Below are 8,200 nucleotides of genomic sequence, written 5' to 3'. Positions count from 1 at the left end.
CAAATAAAAATCTAAGTAAACTAGTTGTAAAGATTTTTTTTTTATTTTTTTTATTTTCATACATTTTGTTCAATAAATTTATAAAAATAATGTAAACTATATAAAATTTTTGCCTTTTGTTGTGACTATAAATCCAAAAACTGCACATAATAATATTTTGCAAACTGTTTCATTTCATGGCTTTGTTTTGTTTTCTATAACTATTGACTAATTTGACCAAAAACTATATAATATTTAACCCATGTTAAAAAATAAATAATAAATAATAAATAATTAAAAAAAAAAAAAAAAAAAACTCACTGCAGTAAAAACTAAAGGCTTAAACTGTCAAAGAAACATTAAAAATATTATAAGCAATATGACTATAGGTCACCTTGCACTTAAGACCATACTTTCTGAAATACATCAAATTTGTTAAACTAAGAAACTAATATTGACCTGTAATCTGATGTATTTGATTCAGTAAACCTTTTTCAAACAGACCTCAAACCTTTATGTTGTTCTGACCCCTGTTTGAGCCTGATGGATGTTTGTGCACTAGCAGGAATCAAAGGAAATGTGGGAAACCCCAGACTTGATATATGTGGACATGCCCCCTGGGATTACCATACAGATTGGTTGGCGTAACGTGGCCCCTGATGGACCAGTGAATATGGTAAGGGGAGGAGGGATGGCGAGGAGAATATGAATGCCCTCACTGTGTTTAGGCCTGGATTGATATTGGTTTGCCTGCAGGCTGTGAAATGAATCAAATATTTAATATATAATATAATATATTCATATAATATATTGCTCTATATATATAATCGTATATATATAAATCAAAAATTTGAAATAAAGGAATATGAAAGCTTACAAAATGTAAGCTTGTAGCCTACTATTAATTTTGGATGGGCAAAAATTCAGATCACAGAGTCTATACACATTTATCGCTACTTTTCACATGTTTTCTAACTGTTCCAAGACATTTATAGGCATAATCTATTTAAACTATATGTATAAACCAAAATTAACTTTGGTCGGCCTCTTTACAGAACATGTTGTCACACCATCTCTTCCTAAGCGGGTCTTGGCCAGAATAAGATACAATGTGAACTAGGCCTTAAGCCGCTTAATAAAAAAGTTGGCTACGCAAAACTACAGGAACTGAGACAAAGACATATTTTAGTAATAGAAACAGGTTAACTACATTTTCCTATTATGAAAATATCATTAAAAGCCTCTTAATTAAATAAAGTACTAATTTGCCTTCAAACTGAGAATTATGAACATTTTTCAGGGCTTGGATTTCATTTCAAACAATCCAGAGTAAACAGAACTGAACTTTTTTAAGATGCAGTGGAAATTAGGTTTATTTGAACAGCTACCAAAAGCACTTAAGAAAGCACAACGTTATAGATGGAGTCGGTTGAGTGAAATGGACCCTGTAATCTCACAGCATTTAATGCGTGAGTATGAAAGAGAAATATGCAAAATACTGTATAGTGATAATTTTGCATTTACAATAGTATCTATAGTTTTTAAACAAATAGTATAGTAAATAAATAGTAAAAATTACATAAATAGTAATTAACAATAGTCAAATCTGACTCCATTGTCATGTTGATAAATGGGAGCAAAACCAGGCAGAAAATTTTGATTATAAAAAGACAGAAAATTTGACTCCTGCAGTATCATTTCCAAAATGCTATGGTGAATGGCGGGAGAGAAATTTCATTCCTTGCCCCATGTATTTAAAGAAAGTCCAGGTTACCACCACAGCATACAAAACCCAGGTTTTTATAAGCTCTGGCTAATTATATGTGGTGTCCCATATTCTGCTTAATTATAATTTTATTTATTTATTATTATGTGGTGCTGCGTGGTTTGAATTTGGGACCAACCAAAGGCAATAGTTAGAGAAAGCAAACCAGCAAGGTTACTGTTGGTTGACCATTTCAAGCATCTGAAATGTCTCGGGAGAGGAATAGCATGTTTTTCATTACACTTAACTGTTCTTTGCATTTGTACACTACAGATTTGATTGTATTTTAAAATGGCATCTTTGCTAATGAATTGCTTACACATCATCAACAAATGATTCTAAAAGCTCTGAATCCTGAATCTTGAATCATTGACCAGCTGACCAAAACTCTGTGAAAATGCAACTGAAGAAAGCATGTGGTAGCTTAAAAAAAAAAAAAGAAGAAAAAGAAAAAAAAAATACAGGATACACCTGGTTACAATTTTGTCCTTTCCCATTTGAACTATCTGAGCTTTATAATTGGGTACACCCTGCTAACTATGGATGACTGACACAGGGTTATTGGTGTCTCCACCCCTCTCCCATGTAGCAACGCCTCTGTGGGTGTGGCTTAGCATGGGTGTCTTATTGTCTCAGAGCTTTGCTGCAGTATGGTAGCCAGAACATCCAGCTGGTTCTAATCTGAGTGGGCTGTTCAGAGGGTCCAACCAGAAACACAGAGAGAGAGACCTCTGAGGAGAGTGAGAAAGAGAGGAAGGGAGGAAACCCAGTTTTAGCTGCTGAGGACAAAAACAGAAATGAAAATGCAGAGGAGTCTAAAAAACAGACCCAACAAGAATGGCTAAAATGTCTCATTAATTGTTAGCTTTAAAGGGGTAGTTCACCCAAAATGAAAATTCTCTCATAATTTACTCATTCTCATGCCATCCAAGATGTGTATGACTTTCTTTATTCTGCTGAACAAAAACGAAGATTTTTAGAAGAATATCTCAGCTCTTTAGGTCCATACAATGCAAATGAATGGTGACTAAATTGTTGAAGCTCCAAAATACACATAAATGCAGCATATAAGTAATCCATACAACTCAAGTGTTTAAATCTATATCTACAGAAGCTATATGATAGGTGTGAGTGTGAAACAGATCAATATATCAGTCATCTTATATTATAAATGTCCACTTTCAGTTTCACTTTCACATTCTTCATTTGTTTTTGGATATTCACATTCTTTGTTCATTTCGCCACCTACTGGGCAGGGAGGAGAATTTATAATATTAAATTCAGTGCATTCACTTGCACTGAGGAACTACAGAGCCGAGATATTCTTCTAAAAATCTTAATTTGTGTTCTGCAGAAGAAAGAAAGACATACACATCTTGGATGGCATGAGGGTGAGTAAATGATGAGAAAATTAAAATTTTTGGGTGAACTACTTTAATGACCAGCAACATGTTCACTTTGCTTAAATACAAACATCACATCATATCACAACATATCATTTGGGGTGTCATGGACTGATGGTAAAGTTGAAGGTGTGTGTGGGATTTTTTTTTTTAATGTTATAATTAGGGCTGACAATTTAATGCATTGATTCAATGTGATTTTTTATTTTATTTTATTTTTTTTTATAACGTGTAAAAACATTCCTGCAATCAACCATGCCCCCGGACAATAATAAGGAATTCTGAAGCAATTTAACACTGGAGCAATTTAAGCTGATGTACCACCTACATGTTTTTGCGAGTCTTAGTCAGCAAGAGGCAGTAAGCACAACTCCTGTACAGACAACAAACTGTACTTTAGAGCTCCTTGAAAAAAATAACAGACTCACTGACAGCAGACAGCACAAGGTGAGAACACATTCTTGTGTTCAAACACAGCTGGATGGAGTGCAACTATGAATGCATTGGTCTGAGACGTGTTTTTCAAGTTTCAAATTATGTTTAACTTGACTTAGCATCCTAAAAATGTGAGGTGACACAACCAAAGTGAAACACTCCAAAAGCATTTGAATGATGCATTTCTACATAGATGCATCTTTAGAAAAGGCCTTATAATTACTCTACCTTGGACAGATTTACAAATTTAATTGTAAAATGGATTGCTGTGGACCATAGGCCAATGATAGGCTTATGTTCAATAAAATGGAAATGAACAATATTGCTTTCTAAAGCCACTTTTTGTTTTGACTAATCATTGCTTTACTAGTATGCCACAATAATGTAATGTATTTTAATGAGCTTAATTATAATATTTATAACATATATTACATTCATAATTATTTAAATATAATTATTTATAATAATTTAATAATTATAATATTGAATTATTTTTATTGTGCGGGGCCTTTCTCTGCAAATATTGATATATGTGATAAACTGTGATTTAATGTATTATTTAATCTGCATATCATGCAATTATTTCAATTAAACATTTGAATCGCTAGACAGCACTTGTTATAATACTATCCTATCCAGGGTATGAAATTAACTTTTTTGCTCACCAGCCACAGTGCAGGTGATTGCCCAATATATACATTATATATCAAATTTGAACAATGTTATTTTAAAATATAAAATATAACATATAATGCAGGCTATTATTATTATCATAATGATAATTTTGCAACATTCACATCGAGGATAAAGACCAGACAAGCACAGAAGAGAAACTTCTTGTTTATGAACCATTTTTGAGGTTGTACTGAATTATTACACATATAACAATTCACCTGTAGTCCTAATGACGTTGCATCCTGAGATGGTCTGAGATAATATGCAGCATTCTCATAGACAACACTATTCTTGCAAATTGCTCCCAGATGACTGACAGAGAAGAAATAGCGAGAACTCGTCAAATGCGAGTGTTCCGCGAGACACTCTTGTGCTGTGATAAACCTCTGATCACATGGTGAATTACATGCGCATCAACAGCTTTTCTTTTGTCTGTTCTTCAAAATATAATCAAGTGTTCTTCTTCAAACATGCGTCTTTGTGTCTAATGGCATTTCTTATCATTTGTCACTCTTACAGGTTGCCCACAACAGTAGCAGTTAGATGAGCAAAAATAATGTGTCAGGGCGGCCGTGGTGACATGGCAGAGTAGCCGAAAGCTCGAAAGGCCAGGGTGGAGCCGGAGGCTCGGAGGATCAAGGCAGCGCCAGAGGTTCGGAGGACCGAGGCGGAGCTGGGGGATCGGAAGACTAAGGCGGAGCCGGTGGGGCTGAGGACCAAGGCGGAGCTGTAGGGATGGAGGTCCCCGGTTGAGCCGAAGGATCAGAGAGCCAAGGCACAGATAGAAGATCGGAGAGCCAAGGCACAGCCAGAGGATTGGAGAGCCAAGGAACAGCCGGAGGATCGGAGGGCCAAGGCACAGCCGGAGGATCAGAGAGCCAAGGTGGAGCCAGGTGACCGACAGACCAAGGAGGAGCTGGAGGGACAAGGAACCCCAGTGAAGCCGATAGGCTGCAGGACCACGGTGGAGCCGAGGGAACGTAGAGCCGAGGTGATGTCGAGGCATTGAAGGGCCAAGGCAGAGTCCAGGGCTTTGAGGGTCTAGGCGGAGTTGGAGGGTCAGAAGTTCCCCTTGTCTGAGATGTCACAGGAGGCGATGGTTGAGCCAGTGACTTGGAGGGAACCGGCTGATCAGGAGAACTCAGGGTGGGCACAATGGCGGGAACCAACTCCAAGTCTAATAGCTCAGTGAGAGCTGGCTCTGGGACGGATGAGACTTGCAATGCTGGTTCTGGGACGGACGAGGCTTGCAACACTGGTTCTTTGGCCATGGTAGGCGTGGGCGTTGGCTCGTTGACCGTGGCAGGCATGGGCGTTGGCTCATGGACCAGAGGCAAGCCTGTGACATGGCATGGAGCAAACTCAGGTGTGGCTGTGACATTGCATGGAGCAGACTCAGACGTGGCTGTGACATGGCGTGGAGTAGACTCAGAATCTGGGGCAGGAGGTGATGTGGCACTCTGGCTCGGCGACCATGACGTGGGACACTGGCTTGGCGACCATGGCGTGAGACCTTGGCTTGGCGTCCATGAAATGGGACCCTGGCTTGGCGACCATGACGTGGGACCCTGGCTTGGCGGCCATGACGTGGGACCCTGGCTTGGCGGCCATGACGTGGGACCCTGGCTTGGTGGCCATGACGGTGGACGGCTCTGACATGGCAGTCACTGTAAGAGTGCATAGTTCCTCATCCGCCTCTCCTACAGTGAAAGATGAACCATTCAACTGCAGGGCAAAGTCGAGGTATTGAGCCAGACTGAGGGTAATCCGACCGCCAGGCTCATTCAAGCCTGCATGGAAAATGTCTCTGAGGGCGATCTGACCAACTTGGTAGCAAAGTCCACAAAAATCAGAAACATAATCCTCAAGGGGACGATTCCCCTGACGTAGGCGCAGGAGCTGAACTGCTGGGTTCATAGTAGGTTGAGTATTCTGTAACATTCGCTGGCAGTAACAGGCAGACGAAGACGATGACGTGTGAAGAACCCAAGTGCAGTTTATTTACAATGTGAAATCCAAAAACCGTAAATACAACGTGAAAAGAAAACAGACATAAACAACTAAACTAGACTTGACATGACTTGACTTGACTAACTACATTACACAAAACAATACTTGACAAAGGACAATGCAACCATGAGGGCTTAAATACATGGACATGGTCAAACACATGACAATGACAACCAATAACAAGACTAAACTAATAACAAGATAACAAGACTACCAAAACATGAACCAATGAAAAGACAAGACCAATAAACAAGATACTCAAACAATGGACCAATGAAAACAAGACACATGAACAGGGGAAACACATGACAAGATCACATGAGGGAACAGGAAATCACATGACATGAACACATGACTATAAAACAGGAACTAATCTATTAATATAAGGCATGAAATAAAAACATGAACAAAAACACATTTAAACGTGACAGGGGCTCAGCCTCCAATGACACTATTACAGGTGGGAAAAGCCACCAAAGCACCTTGTGCTTCAAACAAGTGCAGCAACTGCAGCTGTTTAAAACACTTACATGCTGATTACAAAGTCACAGATTTTTAGGGGGGCTGAAATTAATTTTAGGGGGGCTGAAGCCCTCCTAAATAGGGTCTAGTTATGCCTATGATTGTAAATATGGACCTTTTCCTGTTGTCTACTGTTTTTTTTTTCTTTATTTCCCATTTTGTGATTGTGTGTGTGTGTAGAGAGAGAGAGAGAGAAAGATAGAGAGAGTGAAAGAGAGAAATCTGCTGCCGCTTATAAATGCAGTCTAGCAAAAACAGACTTTTCCATGTCTGTATCTTAGTAGGAAAATGGGCCAAATACAAACACAACAGCAAAACAGTTTTGATCTTGGCTGTGTGACTAAGAACATGAAGCTGAACACGGAGTGAGCTACAGTATTTGTATTAAAGAGGAGTCAGAAACTTCACAAATAAGATCGAACTGTATAACCTGATTTCAAGCGAACTATCTGTTACAAATGAACTTCTTTTTCTATTTGCATTGTCCTTGTCAGTGTGGTTCTTTTAGGTCAGACAGATTCTCCACACTTTCCCTGACTTGTTCTGTTGGAGGTACTGGATCTTGCTTGCTTCTTCTGTGGCTGACTCACAGACCTAGAATTCTCCTTGGCAGCTGCTCTCCCCTCTGATTTCAGCTGTTGGATATATTGCCTGAGGTAAATTGTGTTGCTTGCAGGGCCAGAGGAGGAGAGCGAGGAGTTAGAGAGGGAGGCCTTGGAAAGGGAGAGAGTTCAGAACTCAGGTTTATGTACAATGATTAGAAACAAGCAATGAAAAAGATGCTCTTTAAAGCTGCGCCTTGGGAAACTGTGGAGCTGTGGGATTTGGTGCTTCTTCATACTGTAGTCAAAATATCTAGATGGTCAGGGTTCCTATTCCTAGCGGAATTGGGAATCAAATCTAAATGATCCGATAGGGATCAAATAAGAATCCTGCAAGAATCAAATAAAATCCAACTAGATAAACTGAAATGCAGACAACACATTTGATTCTTATTTGATTAGAGACATTTTGGATACTGTGTAATCTTTATCAGAACCATGCTAGTATTGGACTAATGTATTGCTGGACGGTTAATGGAAATGACTGTTCAAACAGTTTCTTTTTAAGTCCTATCGGGCATTTGATCAATTGGTTATCATAAAAGCCCAGTTGGAAACTATGTGTTCTGTTTAATTTTTATGTTATGTTTGAGTGCTATAAAAGTCCCAATAGGATCCATTAGGATTGGTTCCATATTATTATAGAAAGTCCAATTCCAAAATTTTCTTTAGGATTTCTTACTAGGATAAGAGATAATGGCTTTCATGCCTGATTAATTCAGTTGGATTTTATTTTACATCTAAAGCAAATAGTACATAAAGAGGTTTTATTGGACTGGTAAGAATGCAATGGAGCTGCAGTATACAGT

The sequence above is a fragment of the Myxocyprinus asiaticus genome, chromosome 36, assembly GCF_019703515.2.
Source record: "Myxocyprinus asiaticus isolate MX2 ecotype Aquarium Trade chromosome 36, UBuf_Myxa_2, whole genome shotgun sequence".
In the NCBI taxonomy this organism is placed as follows: Eukaryota; Metazoa; Chordata; class Actinopteri; order Cypriniformes; family Catostomidae; genus Myxocyprinus; species Myxocyprinus asiaticus.
Note: the sequence above shows the minus strand (reverse complement) of the source record.